Genomic DNA, 18,109 nt, shown 5'->3' on the forward strand with positions numbered 1-18,109 from the left:
AATTGTTACCGAGTCTTTAAAAATCTTTAAAAATTTGAAGTGGTGGCTCGAAGTCGGCCATTTGTGGCTTTAACACAGTTCCACCTTAGGGCAACGCAATTTGTGATTGTACTTCTATTCTCTATTCTGTGCAATTCCACAAAAAACAGGCAGCCTATTTATTCGACCATTTTTCATTTGATTGAAACTTTGCATAGATGTTTCTATAGGCAAAAGATGCCATTTCATACTATTGGTATAATTTTTGGAACACTACTCATTTGAAGCTATTCAAAAATACTATTTTGGGAAGGTATTGAAGATTACAAATATTTTTAGCGCCAAAACGGTTTATTTGATTGGTATGACGTCTTCCGTTCAATAATTCCGTCCTTTTTTTTTTAAATATACACTCTGAAAAACTTTAAGGAACAATTTAAAAAAAATATCTTAAAAAGCTAATTTTCAAAATACATATATTTTTTTTATGAACACTGAAAAAAAATTCCTAAATATTGAGGACTGTCCGATCATGAAGTAATCAAGAAAAAAAGTTTTTGAAAAAATAGAAGTTTAATCACAAATATTAATGTTTCCATCCGAAAAATTACTCAACATTTATCATACTCGCAAGAAGAAATTGCGAATGGCACAGTTTCGAAACAAAACTGGCTTTGAAAAACTCGTTAAATTTGGAATGAAATCAAAGTACACACCAGAATATTAGAATAAGGAGGATAGGCAGTGTTTCCATATAATTTTACTTGCAGAGTAATATAATGCTAATTTTTCCAATTGCGTTTCTAATCTTTTTCTCGATTCGTGACTGTACCGAAATATGGATCTGTGTTCGTATTTTGTTTTGTATATGTTGATTTCATTATGTTTAAATATCGTCCCCTTAATGCTAGAACTAGATAACTCGAAATTTGTCGATTTTGAGCATCATTCGCACACCAAGTTGGCAAAATTGTTGAATGTGGCCAAATCAACGTGACCAACGGATCGGAGAGAAATCGAAATCGGAAGACCGCGAAAAAGACGAAAATAGTGGTCAGCAGTTTCAAGTGGAATCCTCCCAACTTTGCCGTCCGAGATGTCGCACGCAAGCAGGAAGCAGCCATATAACGATCGCGAAAGTACGTGAAAATGCTGGCGAAGTTTGATTGCGTGGATGATGAAACTCACGTCAAGGCAGACTTTAAACAGTCTTCTGGACAGGAATATTGTATGTCGAAGTTTGCAAAGAAATATTTCATGAGGCAGGCCATTTGTTCCTGTGCTTTTAAGAGCAACATTTTCATTGCGAAAGGCTCCGTCAGCCATTAATGTGCTAGAAAAAAAAGTCTGTTGCCTTTTCTCAAGCAACACAGTTGTTCACAGTAACTAATTAAAATTTTTCTTCTTTTCGAGAACTACAACAAAAGTGGCAAATTTTTTCATCAAAACTTAAATGTTAAAAAATTTGTTCATAAACCTAAAAAATGCGAAAAACCTGATGTGTGAAAATAATGTAGACCAAAACATTTTTTGCGGAGAGCGGAAAACTCAAAAATTGCAGCAATCATGCAAAGCTACATGCGAGTGGTTTGCATGCAAGTTTGCGAATACAAGTGTAGTATGTTACTCCTCAAGCTTGTATGCAATCAACAAATGCATGACGGAGCTTCATTGTGAATCAAACTAACATCCGTAAAGTAAACAAATCGAACCGAACCTACAAGTAAAGTAGTACTCAAAAGTTTCACGCACTCAGCATCTTCAAAATCGAAAAGAATCGGATAACTTCACTAGCTCAGATCCATCAAGGAGAAGCAACTACAAAATGCGCGGTCGTCAAGCTCAAGCTCAGCATCATTAAAATCAAAACAATCGGTTCGTCCCTGCAGTATTCGAATCCAGCTCCTTTCCGACTAACTGGCTGAAGAATTCAAAGTGATTTGAGGTGTGAACTTCAAAAAAGGATGATTCGATGTCGAGAGCTTCTCCGCTGTCACGGTTCAATGCCCAGAATGAAAGAGTTTATATAGGATCACGTGTAACGTTCCATAGGTTAAAATCAAAACAGTAAATTTCTTATTTGAACAATTCAATATGTCGATAAACTTTATACATATGTAAGACACACTGTATAATGATACTTATAACTTCGTAAGTCCACCTATACGGTTGTGAAACAAATTTACTGTGAAGTGGTTTTAGCTGTTCAAGTGACATTTAGTTTTCGAATTATTTTTTTGATATACTCTATATTTCTCAAGTAAAAAACCAAATTGCAACGGTAGAGGCATGTAACTACTACTTTTGATATGTTACTAATTTGAATTTTGATATGTTTCTTAATGCTTAGAGAAAAAAAAACAATTTCGATTTGAATTTATCGTCAAAAAAAAAAATACCCTGAGGTACCACTGTGATTCTTACTCCTTTTTTTATTATATTGAAATTCTGGAAGTGATTGCGGTTGCTCGAGTATGCTCTTTCAAGCAGAATTCACGTTTTCTAATGATGCCTTTGCTACTAGTGTCAAGGCATTTAGTTTACCCCACGACACAAAGCCGTCCAGTAGCGACTGTAAACGGCAACAATTTTCGAAATTACGAATCAACAAAAAAAATTATTAAATCATCGCGGCGTAAACAAGTTTGCAACCTATTTCTAGAGCGCTAGCAGTGTTGTTGAAAAAAAAATGAAAAGTAGCAGCTCAAGATTACTGCCCTGCGGTACACTAGATCTGTTCGTAAAGGAAGCGGAGACAACAGAACCCAGCTTAACTTGCAATGTTCTATCACACAACAATGATTAAAACCACGTGACGAAACGTAATTGAGCTCCCAATCGAGATATTTGCTTCAGCGAGAATACGAGTTTTCCCATTTGCAGTACTTTGACGCACTTATGCATACACTAAGGACTCCGAAATTAAGAGGAATGGTTCAAAAGCTATAATCTTTTTGGAGGACCTATTTCGAACTTTAGGGCAGCATTTTTCCGCTTTAGTCAACCAATGCAGATAATAAGTAATTATATGAAAACAAATATGAAATCTCATTGTGGTGGCATTCAAGTTGCTTTGTATTATCCTAGAAATTATTTAAATATGCTTCACAAGCTTTCCATCTAACATCAAAATAAGAAATATGCAGGGAAAATTTTCAATTTATACTTATCTAGAAAAAAATTAGCGTTTAAGACATGTTTGGGAGTACGTATGTAAAATGTATGTAATCTCCCAGCTGGTCTCGAGGTACGATGCTGGCCTAACAAGCCAGTCGTCGTAGGTTCGAGAGAGACTGTTAGTGTCAGTAGGATCGTAGCGCTAGCCCCGCAATTGTCCTGTACACTCAACAGTTGGCTGCGAAGTCTGTGTATAATAAACAGAAGGTCGAGTTCCGATACGGAATGTAGGACCAAGGCTTTGCTTTGCTGTATGTAAAATGTATGTAATGTTAATTTATGCAATTTGTAACTTTCATCAGTACTGAAAATTTTTCTTATCAAACCTATATAAAAAAAAAACAGAATGGCTGTTTTGATTTTTGTCTTGCATTCTCATACATTCAACACACTTTACTTTCTATAGAGAAGAGCATCAAAATCAATGCCAAATACTATTTCCAAAACATTCTGAAAAAGCGTCTGATGAAACATGCTTCGTCCTTCTTTAGAGACCGCGAACGGATGCTCCAGCTCCTTCGCATGCAGTAGAAATGACATAAGCCTGGTGAAAAGATAATTTGTAGGAATTCATTCTCAAGAAGTTGTGGCCGGCTTCTACACCAGATATAAAATCATTGGAATTTTCTATTTCGGGAATAATGGAGGAAACACTGGAGAGCCTTAAACCGATGAAAGTTGACTCAGCTTCCATCGATCTAAGACGGCCTTGAAAAAAACATGAACAAAATACCTGATGCATGCCGCTTGTAATGCTTCACCAGAACTACGAGGCGATCATGAAAGCTAAAGAAAAACAAATCAAATTTGAATTTTATTATTTGTAGCCTAACATGTGAGTAAAAGAATTCAAAAAGATCTTAAAGATTAAAAAGATCGAATAGTTTCAATTAACACCAGAAATCATATTTCTTTAAATTGTTTCGGTCTATCTCACTATTTTTTTCTGTTCCATTTTCAGTGCTATCACTTCTGTTTGATTCAGTTTCTACTTAACTGCTATCATTTTCTATTCTGTTTAAATTTTGTCATTTGTTTTTTGTTTCACCTGGTGTCATGTCGATTTTTGGTTTTATATAATTTACCTAAAACCAACAAAGCCTCGGTGCATTCTACTATCGGAACGTAACCTTATTTATTTATTCGAAACATAACAACGGTTCAACGCTTGTATAAGAACACAATGCCTTTGCAAAAGCAAATCGACGTGAGCGATTTGCATGCAAGGCTGCGGATACAAGTGGGGAGTATGACTTGTATGCAATCAGCTATGATGTGTTTTCTTCGAGTGTCGTTGTACGAAATGCTTGAGGAAGCTTCACTCTGAATCAATTTGAATGTTTAGTTATACTAGTTTTTAAAAATCATCTTAAAAAGCTGCGTTTTCTAAGTAAACTGTGATTAAAAAAAAAGATCGTTGCCCTTCGGTTTTTTTTTTAAATCACAAATAAAAACTGCTCGAAATCATTGCAACAACTGTCATTCAACAGATTTCAAGCAATTTTAAGTCTTCAATTAACAATCGAATGACAGTTTTTTTAGCTGATATATAAAACTTAGAAAACCGTTAACAACTCAATGGAACATTCGTGATTTGTTTTATCAAACAAATCGATCGCTGATAAATGCTTTTTTGTAGCTATTGATAAATTAATAAAGTTTCATAATATCACTTCAAGATGAATTCGATCTCGAGTTGCTCTCTGGAAAAATAGCTGTTGATGGGTTTCAAGAGTGAAAAGAACCTAATGTTAAGTCTCCTGTTCCGTTCCTTTTAAGCTTTCTTCAACCAGTTTCAATCCAATGCTTAAATTTCGTGGAATATTCCTACCACGCGAAATTTGCGTATCAGAAGAGGTCATTTTGTAGGGAAACAAAATTTTTCTTTTGCGTGACATTTATATTATCACTTCACCTTTTCAACTGTGAAGAAAATTCTCTTATATAATTGCAACATCGCTCACTTTTCGGGAAAAATTCAATAAAAATTATTTTGCACACTACTAAAACGCTTTTAAGTCTTCGAAGTAGAGTGCAAAAGTATTTGAGTGTCAACCTCATATTTTACTTTTTGCGTATATTAGATATAATTAAAATTGAATTTCAAATAGTGGCCCTATTTGAAATTCAATCTTAATTGTATCGTTACGTGCTTATCACGCAATATAAGGTTGTTTTGATATGGAAACCTTGATTACTCAATTTCTTTTCAGTTATCTAGATTATGACATGTTCGATACTCATTTATGTCCTCGAATATTGATATCTATTGTTAGAACTGTTATGATAAACCGATAAATAAAATTCGAGAGATTTAACTGTTTCTTATTCGACGAGATACACAAATTTTCTAAACAAATTAAATATGATAACATCAAACCAAGACCGTTGTTTGAACGTAACAAGCCTGCATACAATCATCCAAAACAAAAATCAACTGAACGTACGACCAACGCTTTTTTTTCTATACCAACTCAAAACGAAAACTCGCCCGTTCAGTCACCAACAACACACTTACCGGCAACCGGAGCGATTCCAGCAGGCATGGCCATCGTCGTTACGGTCTGTTCTGTGCCGCTGCTCTTCACCACCAGTATCAGCGCGCGCGCCCGGACGCCTATTGTTCCAACTTCCTGCGTCCTGTTTTCGGATGCGGAAAAGTGTCTCCCCGTCCCGTCGCGTCACGTGCTGGTATGCGTGTGTGCGCTATTTAATATATCTTTCGATTTAACCTGCTGCCAGTTGGCACCATTGATTCGGAGACTCATTCTTCGCTAGAGTGTATTTACTTTCCCGATTTGTGCTTCGTCGTTTGTAATTTCAACCAGCTTTTCAAATAGGACACACAGAAAAATGTCGAGTTTGAGTGTTGGAAATGATGAAAATTTCCGCGCAAAAAATTATGTAACATAAGGCACTCTGCAGTATTCTCGTAACCGTACACCGCACTTGATCACCGCACGGCGGATGCCGCCAACAAACGTTCTAACCTGTGGAAGTGACGTAACGGTTAAGACAGAAAGCAGTGACGGAGCAAAGAGACAGTGGGAACAGAGAAAAAAACAGAACGATGGCAATTCAGAAAGCGGAAGGATGTCAAAGTTTAGCAAACAGTTTTTCCGATTGTTCTATTTGAACGAAGGGGGAAGAACGCTGCTAAGCCGCCCACAAAAGGAAACTGGTGGAAAGTTGTTTAATTTTATGAGTGTGTCTCACAGGGTGGTGCGGATGGATGTCTGCGTGTGAATCTGACCTCGCTAGGATCAACGACAGTTCAGCTGTCGTCGGTTCTAGTCTTCGACTCCATATGGAGATATTTTTTCCTGCGGCTTCGAAAGGTGGTAGAACCATCTTACGCCTAAGCAGGGTGCATACACTTTTCATCACGTTTCGCTGTGCTGCCCCGTGGCTGAAAGCGAGGCTGCGAGCGATATTCAGCCAGCTTTACCGTCACGCGGTTTGCTCGACTAGTGTGGTAAGTGTGCAACGGAACGAGGGAAAGGATTACAGAGGATACACGGCAAGCCAACGGAAGACGGATGAATGTGGCGGTGAACTTTGCCATTTTTATTACTTCGCGTGACAGTACATGACGAAAGATTTGCTTCATGCCATTACTGGCCAACGTAATGTCCGTTTTCGAAGAAATGAAAGAGATTGCGACATTTTGAACGTGCGGAAAGAAAGAAATCGATTAGAATCACAAGAAGAGTCCAGTCTGATTTTATTTTCAATTCATCACAATCACTTCTCTTCAAACTCTGGCGAAAAAGAATTTGACATAACATGGCAAATCGACGAACAATAACTGTCGGCTTTCCACCGCCGATTTTCTCGCTAGACACCCAAAATGCAAAACGAAGGTACGATTGTTCTGTTTGCACACGTCCACCCACGCCATAGGTAGGGGTTTTCCCGTCCCTCGGGGTCGCATTGTTGCACCCGGATTTTCAAATACTGATGAGCGGCAGCGGAACGTGAGAAAAGTTTCGTTAAATTCTGTAAATTAGTTTTCAAGTGTTTTATTCACTCCCGTTCAAACGACGAAGCGAAGGCGATATGTGATTTAACGGTGAGAGCACCCAGAAATGACTCTGGTTTCACGCTGATAAAAAAAAGTTTCCACATGGGGCCAAACCCCGGGTCCGGGAAATGTGGTGCAAAGTTTTTCGCGCCCCCGATACGGTGGTATCATTTATCTTGGGGAGCAACTTTTTTTTTCGTTCGCTTTGGTTCTTCGCTGTGGCCAGCAGAGGGGCAGAAAAAGTCCGCAAAGGCATATTCTTCTCTTTTCGTCCCCAGCGCCAAACGAACCTTACCGGCCAGGGGATACACACAAGCAATTGACATCAAGCGAAGAAGTGAAGGACGGGTGCTTGAAACAGAATCACGAGAACAATCAATTTCCACATGGTTGATTCTTTATTTTAACCGTTTTCAACTTGTACCTTTTGTAGGCGAGTAGAAGAGAGTGGGCACTTTTCGCTACAAAAGTTTTGATAGAAAAAATAAGTAAGGAAAAAAATACACCAGAACATCACTCACTTGTATGGCGGTAAACTATGAAATGGCATTCAACGATAAGTACACTTGAGGGCTTGCTACTAGACAGCGTAATACTCCTACGGGTATCGTTCCTAGTAGCTTAAAATCTTACAACAGGACAATCTAACAACTGGGCACATTTGGTGAAAATCGTAAAATTTGACCTTCCTACACTCAAAACACACACTTTGGCTGCCACTTGGCAGCCGTACAACTGATTCACTGAACTTGTTTGAACTTGGCTCGAAGGATAGCCTCCCGACGAATCCCAGAGGCCAGGGATAAATTAGAATGTCCTCTCGGGACAACGGTTAGGCCTAGAATGACGGTAGACTAGGGATGCTGACGAAGGGCTCACGTTTTTCCGATTCTTTTCCCGACTGTGTTCCTATCTATCGTCTATTTACTTGTCTGTACGCGAAAACACAGGCGCACTTCTAAGGCCTGATCTTAGAGCGAGAGAGAGAAAATAAGCGCTCGCATTACATTCCTATTAGACCAACACCATCAACCGTTTCCAGAGTATCGGCATATATCCATCCCTCCCCCCAAATTGAACTCCTCCTAGCGTCCACCCGATTTCTTATCATGTAAGTCCAAATTTAGAAAGTAATCTAAGTTACAGTCGCTCTCATCTGTCCTGTCAACAGTGCGAACCAAAAAGAATGATAGTCACCCCTACTAACACCAGCATGGTTTCGCATCGACGGATTGCATTTTCACGCGCGCACACACACAGAAACGAACATCACTACAAACTAACCAAAGAGTCACCCTAGTGCAAGGGAGCGAATTTTCCACGGTGTAACATCTCCTCCCTCGCCGTCGTCCCAACAACCGTTCCGCCGATCCAATTCGAACCGATATGTGCAATAGCATTACATACACAAGTCGATTTATCATCCCTTCTGAACTACCCTTTACGCTATAATCGCTGCGATGGAAAAATTGGGGTGAAAGCACTCACCAACACACACACACACACTCACGTGGCACACTACGAGCGAAAGAAAATCCCATTAGCCACTCACACAAGCATCCGCAGGAACGCTTTCCATCATCCACAGACTAGCACCCGCACGGACAACGCGACGCACGTCGCCGTCATCATCGTAGTCAACGCGTTGCTGTGGGGGTTGTGTTGTGGCGATGTAGGCGACAGTAGGCGATGCTTTTCATCCCTGCTCCCCCTAACGTCACCAACGACGGGCGCTGCTAGTGAGTAGTCTCCTTATTGTCAAAATATGATAATGCATTTTTGTTTCTTCTCTTTTCTGTTTTTTTTTTTCTTTTTTCGTTCGCCCGCACTGTTGTAAGATAATGGGATGCCCATGTTTGAAGACATTCAGCAGACGGTTGGCAGCAGCAGCAGAAAAAAATGGAACGGAGCATCGCGATGTTTGTTCTCGCTTTCATAAAGCCACAAAGACGGATTGATACAGTGTTTGTTTGTTGGCTATAGGATGTGGTACCCAACAAACACAGCGAGTGGAGATGGGTAGGTAGGTAAATTCGCTTTGAGCAACTCGCGCTGCTGGCCTTGCAGACCGAGGAGAAGAACAAGAAAAATGATATGAAAGTTTTGCGGCTTTTTATGAATTTCCCTGCTCTGTTATGTTCGCGGGATGTTCATGCTTTTGTTTTATGCTGTGCCAGAAAGCTCCGCAGAATGGTGGGCTCTCGTGACAGCCGATCTGGCGACGGGATCCGATTGTTTTGTCTGTTTAGGGGTGAGTACCACGTGAAACGGTGGTTATTTGATCTTGTTGATTGTGATTGCTCGACTTTTTGCTAAACATTGTGACCTGGATTGGATTGTACTTTTCCAATAGCCTCTGAATTATTGTTTTAAAAATTGGCTCGATTTGCGTAAGCGATCGATTTAATAAAATAAATTACGATAACTTTGCAACCCAATTTGTCAATGTTGACATATTTTCGGAGCCGAGCCAAATGAATTTCAAAGAATTTTACTGCCTCCTCTTTACTGCTGTGTGACAATTTTCATTTTATGGTGACTTTGTCGGGAGCCTCGCTTTTTTGCACCTAATGAGAATAGGTAAAACAAGTAGGGGAAAGTAGGTAAAGACGGACACCCTAAGGTTTAATCTAAATAATTAGTTAGGTATTGCTATTTACATCGCAGTAGTCATACAAATTGAAACTTAAGGTCATTTGTTTCCATAATCATTTTTGGTATTAGTGAACTACCTCAAAGTTTTATGTGTTTTGGGTCTTCAAAAATATGACTACAAATTGCTGTTTTTTGACAAGGTTGGGAAAGACTGACACTTGGGGTGGGTAAGATGGACACTACGAAGGTAAAGGTGGAGACTCACAAAAAAGATGTAGTATGATAAGTATTCTTTTGATTTATGTGTTAAGTGATGGCCATGCACTACTCTACGTTATTAGAGTCCTTATATACATCACGTGAACAGTTTGAGAGGGTGGGTTTCGACGAAGGCGAAAATTCTCCGCCTATATGGCCTGTTCTAACTGCTAAGTGATTAATATCTGCTGGTTTCTCTCGCGGGTTTACTTCGTGAACATCTGTAGTACACAACCGATGCTACATGTGAAATCCGTATGTCCATCTTTCCCTACCTTAGTGTGTCCGTCATGCCCGACCTGGTTGTAAATTTTTCAAACGATCGTAGCTCTTTATCGGAACATCGAAAATCTGCTGGATTTTCACTAGAAAACCGAGAAAAGACTAATTAATCACTTTACTATTGGGAACAAATAAAAACACATAAGTTTCACGAGTTTTCCACTATTTTCCGTGGAATGAAAATTACATCAAATAGCGCGTTCACGAAAATATTCTTTGTTTTACTTACAAATTTGACAGTTTGCTTGCTGAAAACCGATAGTGCAATTCAAAAGCATTAACACACTATAAAGAATGTATTCGCATCACTCAACTATCATAATACATTCTAGTTTGTGAAATATTAGAAGTGTCCATCTTACCCGCAATGTCCATCTTTACCTACTTTCCCCCAAAACCAATCACATGGGACGTGTGTCCTCGCTGTGAAAGAATAGACTGTTTAAAATAAGTTTTAAACCTTCTGCTGCTGTAGATATTTGGACAGATGCCATTTTAGGTTTACGTTACTCTGAATTAAAGCAATTGTATCGTTTAACACATAATAAAAACATATTGTGTCGATTTGCGCACCGCGGTGTAAACCAAGCGTTTATCAACCAAGTTCAAATATCTTCACAAAGTCGATCAGATAGTTTTATTTTAGATAATCCAGTGATGATTCACAACCGTTACCGAAAAAAAATATTGAAGACGTTTTTGCAGCTTTGCTTTGCTGCACTGAAAATATATTTTAGTTTATAGGTACCACGAAAACGTTTGTACCATGTTTATCAAATGTGCGTGAATGGAATAACGAAAAAATATTTTAAGTGTGCTTTGTTTTGAATAGTTTTCACTTGAATTTTCAAAGAATAAGCCTTAAATTCGTAACATTTTTCTTTTAATACTGAAACTACAGTCTTCAAACTTTTCAATACAGAAAAAAATATTATTTCAAAACTTAATTTATCTGTTGGTTATATATAAACCGTTCTTCAACAAGATTAGCCGAGGTTACTAAAAAAGGATGAGTCAGAACACAAATCAAAACCTGAAATACGCAAAATGAAAATGTAAACTTCACACTGCATAACCTCGAAATCAGAACTTTAATTAATGAGTCGAAATTCGGAACTAAACCGGAACCAACTTAAAATCCAAAATCATAACTGAATTGAGGGAGTCAGTGATAACTGAATTGAGGGAGATTGAAATCTAGAGTTGGACTCCTACATTCCTAATTTGCGACCTATGGGTTCATGACTCTGCATTCGAATTCGGCTTACGAAATCTAAGAACAACTAATCAGAATACATAATTTAATTTAAAATATACTAAGTTCTTCATCCAGGAAGTTAAAGGAATCCTGAACTAATAATAATAATTCTTGACGAGACTTTCCAGATCATTCTAGAGCACATTACGTTTAACATATAGTGAATTTGCTTAAAGAAAAGAATCTTTGTTAAGAGAACTAAATAACTAAATAAAGTGGTTTTTTAAAAACACAATTTAATTCAGGAGACTGATAAATGACATAATGAAAAAGTGGATATTTTCTGAAAAATCAATCGCTGTTCGTTCGTGACCGCATACTTTGGGAACAAGTTGACGGATTTGCATAATTCTTTTTCCGTTTTGTTTTTCGTGGGCTGCGTCGTGTTGACTCGCAATTAGAAGTTTCAAAAATGTACTGGACATGTTGAAAAAGCTAGAAATCCTATGTAGTAACCAGAGAAAATTTTCAATGCAAAAAAAAAACAAGAATTTGCTAATCGTAGTGTGCGAATAATAAACGTCAACAATGTCTGTTGGTTTTCTCCTTTCGTGTTTAATCATCGAATGGTTCGAAATGAACATGAAAACTAACATAATGAATCTCAACAATGATTCTTAGAGACTTGGAAAGACAGGAAAATTCATATGATGGTGGGTTTTTGGTACCGGGTACCCCACTCCTCCCTGGAAGGCAGGGTTCCCATACAAAAGAGACATAAATCTCTGCATATCTCGAGAACTAATCAAGTAAATGGAGTCAAATTTGGTATGTGGGAATTTTCGGGGGAAGAAATTTCTATGGTTGTTCAACAATCTGAACGGGGGTGGGGGGCTTCCATACCAACAAAACACAAATTTCTGCGTATTTCGAAATTTCATAGAGCAAATGGAGCCCAAATTGGAATGTGAGGATTTTAAAGTACAAGAAATGTTTCTACAATGGTTTGATACCCCTATAGAATGGGAAGTAGTCTCATAAAAATAAAAAACGTATTTCATCCAATTTCCGAGAATCAAATTCAAATGATCGGAATGATGGACAGAGACAAAAAATCGATCCCAGACACCATGTTTTGAAATCAAGGTGAATTCTGGCGCCTAATATCGACGCAAGGGAGACTTATTACGAATGTGCGGCACAAATAAAAATGACGACAAGTTAACTTTTGTTATTCAAAACAAAATCCGCAGGAAAAATGTACATATAAGCCTATAGATTGTATGAATAATTACGAATAAGTCACTAACTATCCAACATGTTTAGAAACCTCAACCAACCAAAATTATGTAATGAGACAAGATTGATCGTAAAGCGTAAATAACAGTTTATATGATTTTCTCAGTGATCAAGGGACACAGTTTCGACTGTAGTAACTACCTCCTGCATTCTGTTCCATTGACTGCGGCCGTTGCTGATAACCTTCAAAGACTTTAAGGCGGCGTACGATTGAATGACACGCAACCACATATTATGCTTAAACAAAATTGATTGACCTGATACGTGCGACTCTTCACGAATTCACATCAAACGTCAGGACAGCGGGCGAAATCTCAGGCGCATTCGTGACGTCGGGTGGTCTAAAGCAAGGGGACAGACTCTCGAACCTGCTCTTCAACATATGAAAGAGTAACATTGATCGTTTGTAATATTGGCTGGGTGTTTGCTGTATTCCGCACCTTCAATATTAGCAATATCACTATTGAGATTAAGTGACATGATTACTATAATTCGTGCTTGTGTGTGTGCTTTTTCTACTTCCTGCTCACGTTTAGGACTCCGAGCTTCTCTATCTCCGGCCAATATTATCGCCAATCACAATTCCCTAGAGAGGTTTCAACTGAATATCTCTTCAGCCAGGTTTATTGTAAGAGGGACCTATTTTTGTCAAGAGGGATGGAACCGGTTGGTTCCAAAACATTACATGTGGCTCCACCACATATCTTTTTTGCCCAGTGTTCCTTTCTCTCCAGCATTGGCAGCAGCAAATGAGCTTTGCCCAGCCAAAGTACACTCAGAGAGAAATGTCAGAAACACATCCATGCACTCTTATCTGCACTGCAAATAATCTCCAACATGTACATCGTCGATGTACATATTCGGTAGTCCCAGATGATGTTACGAGGAAAGGGTTGCCAAGAAAAAGGAGGCAAAAGAAACGTCAGAACTCGGCCAAAGTCGGAGATTCTAGTCTCCAAGCCAGAGTAAGGGGCTTAAAAGGCTTGACTTGGGCACGAGTCCGATCTCTAGATCTTCAACCACCACAAGGAGTAGAAGTGCGCGCGTGTGTTTAGTAGAACCGGAAAATTAGTGATATAGACAAAGCACATGCGAGTGATAGGTATAGGGACAGTGGTCGTCTTCTGGTCGTCCGAACGGAGATTGAGACTAGTGCAGTCTCTGAGCCATTTTCCCTATTTCGACGTTGTTAACCCTAGAGTGGAACACCTTCGCTATAAACATCGTCTGCTTACATCGAACATAACTCCCACGGGGTAGGTACGATTAAGAGTGTATGGGTGAAGCGAAAAGACAGCATAAAACGACCCTGTGGTGAATTCTCTGAACTAGCGTGGAGCTACAGGGATTTGTCGAGATTTTGTAGAATGAAACGTGAACGAAGTGTTAGTGGGGAGTAAACCCTTAATAATAATAAACACATGCCTAAATCCGTTGACATCGAATGGCCTGATTCTACTAAGATTTGAACCCGGACTGGATGACATCGATATCATCATCATCGGTGTTAATCGTAAAGCTGTGGATGGGGCCTTTACGGCTCTCAGAATGGAAGCTGTGATAATTGGACTCGCCATGGACACAGTCAAAATGAAGCCTTTGTACTGCTGTGGTGATGGATACTTACAGATTGCGTAGCCAGGGTGGGTCCCGCAGCTTAGGCGGCATCCATAAATTACGTAACGTTGATAGGAAGAAGGGAGGACCCTCGAGCGTTATGAATTGTTACATAGGAGATATGATTATCGTTACGTGACAATAAATATCTTGCTAACCTCTCCGGGGAGGCCGTTCTTTTACTCCAAGAACGAGCACTCCAGCAAACAAATTGGTTTATATAATTCGCACTCAACTTTGTTGAGTGAACCCTTATTTTTTTATTATGTATGAAATGCGCCTAAATGGCTTCATTTGAAACTCATATATAATCTTATATAGCGTTTTATATGATTTAAATTTCATACGATATAAACAAATTTCATGTTGCATCTTATGTAATTTCAAACTTGACATGAACATTTAAGCGACTTAGAATAAACATCCTTATACGACTTCTGGTTTGCTGCGACTTTTTTCAAACAACGCCGAGTAGCAGCGAATGTACATAACGACTCACTTTTTAAAATTGCAAATGTCTGTGTCTTATAAAAGATTTACAGCAGCTGCTTGAACAATTTCAATAAAGTTGCCAAAATCATCGTTAATAGTCAACAATCGAGAATAGAACCGACGGAGATTATCCGGTAACCTTGAGGCGGAAAATCTTCCACCTGCAGAAGAGATCGTACATGATTTCAAAAATAAACATAACAACATTCAAATATTTTTCGAGTAAATTGAATCACTACGAAAAATATAATAGGGACCATAGAGTAAGGAACTAAAGAAGAGTGAGTCACAGTGGTATCGTAAGTGTCTGGTAATCTGGACTGACGGAGACTCCAATATAAACCGTCTAGGAAACTAAGCGGTGGACAACTTGTTTCCCTTAATCATGATTGAGCCAGTATTTCATAGTTCATGATCGTTTAAATATCTTGGTTTGAAGAAGATAAATAAACTCATAATAAATTAATTACATAAGTTACATGGCAATCTGAATTTTACCGATTTTGGGGAGTTTTTACAGCGTTACGTAATTTTTATGAAAATTAGGTCGTGACGTTACACTTTATAACACAGGGTGGGAAAAAAATTGGATTTCTTGCATAACGTAATTTACGGATGTCGCCTTACATATTCGCATAAAATTTGCGTTCTACAGAACGCTGATCTCCTCGGAGACTCTCTACGGATATGAATCGTCGACGTGGAAGGAGGCAGATCAACTAGCGCATGGGGTCTTCGAGCAATCCTGCGATCGGTGGACGATAATTCTATGTAAAATCCGCACGCGTGAGATGTGTGTTGTCGACGAGGATGCCCGAGCAGCGGGCGTAAGGGACTACTGGAGAGGAGTAATCAAAGACCGAATTTCGTGGAGGCATATTCTGGATTCGGCATTGAGTTTCTATGATCGCCATAGAAGTGAGTAAAGTTAGTCTATTTGAAAATTTATGAGAGAAAGTTCTAAAAAAATTCTCATAAGAACTTTAACTCCAAATTGTCCAAAACTTGCAGTAAGGCGTCGTACACAAATTACGTAATGTATAAACCTGATTTCAGACTCCCTCTCCCTCTATGTAACGAAAAGTAACGTTCGATATGACTCACCTCCCGTTCCCCTTCAAATAACGTAACGCTAGACAACCTGCCCCCACCCTCCAGATTTGCAATTTTGAGCAAACATCACAGTTAGTCAGCTACCCCCCTCCTCCCTATGTAACAATAAGTAACGCAGCCTCAACCTCCCCCCCCCCTCTTTCATGCGTTACGTAATTTGTGTACGACAGCTAATGTGTTTTCTCATCGGAAACAAATAGAAATTACCTATTTTCATTGGTGGGTTGACTTTTAGAAAAGTAGCAGAAAAAATTGAATTGCTGATGATGTTCTTTGATTGCTTCGAAAACTGGTTGTACTTTATTGTGAGAGCTACTTTCAGAATGTATGTTTCATTAAACAACATACAATGATATCTGAAGTTCTTCTCTTTGAGAGACAAGTTATCATAAAAGCTGCAGCAGCATTTGAAAAAAAAACAAGCTCGGAACAATCGAAGTTATAGTTTAGCCACGCCACGACATTTTCAAGTTGCAGAGCACTTGAAATCACCATAACTTTGGTTCCACTTTGTCGATTCAAATAAAAGAATTCTGAACTTCTTGTTGTGAATAGTACTCGAAAGTAATTATTTCAGTTTATTCCAATGAGCAATATGTTTAACCAAATAACAATTTACGTAATAAGCTATTGAATAGCGATAGACGAAAGTTTCGCTAACATGAGTTTAAAGTAAAGCGTTTACCGATTATCGAGCTAAATTGTCCAGTTCGTGAATTAGTTATGAGCGTTGCTAAACTTTTAATTGGCTAGGTTTTCTGAAAATGTTTGCAACAAGCGATTTTAAACCTAAACCCACCGCCAGTCTCGTGGGGTCTCTTCAGAGAATCGCTAGCGTGTAGGGAAATATCTGTCACTGCGAAATATAATGCTCTTACACTGGTGGGCAAAGCGACGCACTGACTTGAAGAGATCAGCAAATTGTGTGTATTTGAGGAGCTTGCAAAACTACCGTGAAATCTGAAATGCTCTCCCAAGAGATAATTCTTGGTGAGGTTTCTCACACGAAAGGACGTTACGCAAAATGACTACACATCAGAATTCACTGCAATGCTGTTATAGTGAGTCTTTTTAGCATATATCAAATAAGAGACGCATCCGAAAAGAAAATAGATTGCGTTTTTTGTCGAAAACTGAAAAAAAAAATCCTGGTGCCACTACGCATAACATTCTTTTACACGAAAATCAAGTTGTCTCTGTTGTATTATCTCAGCAGTGCGCAAACTTTAGTCACTCTCAAAGAGAGCCTTTATACGGCGTTTTAAAATGAAGTGCAAATTTGCGAGAATTAGTTCGATGAAAACGTCAAGAATAATCATAATTATTGGTAAAATTTAAATTTTTAACACAATTGGGTTATTATAAAATCATGATTGATAGACAGGCATAGGCTGAAATAAGTTTTAAGCTATACGAATGTACAAGTTACAAGGGAAGGTTAATCAATCCTAAGCCACAAATTTGATAAAACAGAAAAAATATGAAACAAAACTATGGTAAAATACAGCAATTCTTTTAAAGTTCACATCGATGGATAACGTTTCTGATTCCCTAAAAAAATGACACTCAATCAAACAGGAATTGTTAAAATATTGGTAATGACATATTTTGATTTAAATCTTTACCAGTGATTGTTTATCATCTTAATTTGTCTATTCCATCTTGACTCTTGAGATTCCTTTTTTCGTTTAACAAATCGAGAAAAAAAAATTAACATAACTGAGACATAAGTTTCAGAAGTAGAATAATATTTTGAATTTACCGTCATTGAAACTTCTCCTTCGGTAATACAGAAACGTGACACAAATTATCGTTCCTTACATATTCCTATCGATCTAGGGAATACAAGTGCAACGTAAAAAGAGAATCGGTTACACACGTGATTTCTCTTTGATAGTTTCAAAACAAACACGTGTCGTTTAGTAGCTATTTTTAATTCTAATTTATTCCACTTTGAGTTCGAAAATCATCTTCACATTTTCTCATGGAATCTCCATTCGGAAGGCACTCCGATCAAGGCATACATTCTGCTTGAACGCAGTGCCTGAACAAGCCCTAAATTAGCGGGAATACTT

General features: G+C 38.4%; 1 protein-coding gene across 6 annotated transcripts in view; it reads right to left on the minus strand.

Annotated features, from left to right (window-relative positions):
• LOC129726018 (talin-2) overlaps positions 1-18,109 on the minus strand; it is a 119,631-nt gene that overhangs the window by 55,149 nt on the left and 46,373 nt on the right. The window contains exons 1-2 of one of the 6 annotated variants that reach the window (XM_055682552.1): positions 7,702-8,027; positions 5,675-6,146 (exon numbers count right to left, since the gene is read on the minus strand). The exons of 4 other annotated variants lie outside the window; for them this stretch is intronic. The gene's annotated coding sequence lies outside the window, so the exon portion shown is untranslated. Of the gene's footprint in view, positions 1-5,674; positions 6,147-7,701; positions 8,028-18,109 lie in introns of those variants that run through there. One more of the 6 variants, XM_055682553.1, reaches the window with a different exon arrangement.

Source organism: Wyeomyia smithii, chromosome 2 (assembly GCF_029784165.1).
Source record: "Wyeomyia smithii strain HCP4-BCI-WySm-NY-G18 chromosome 2, ASM2978416v1, whole genome shotgun sequence".
Taxonomy (NCBI): Eukaryota; Metazoa; Arthropoda; class Insecta; order Diptera; family Culicidae; genus Wyeomyia; species Wyeomyia smithii.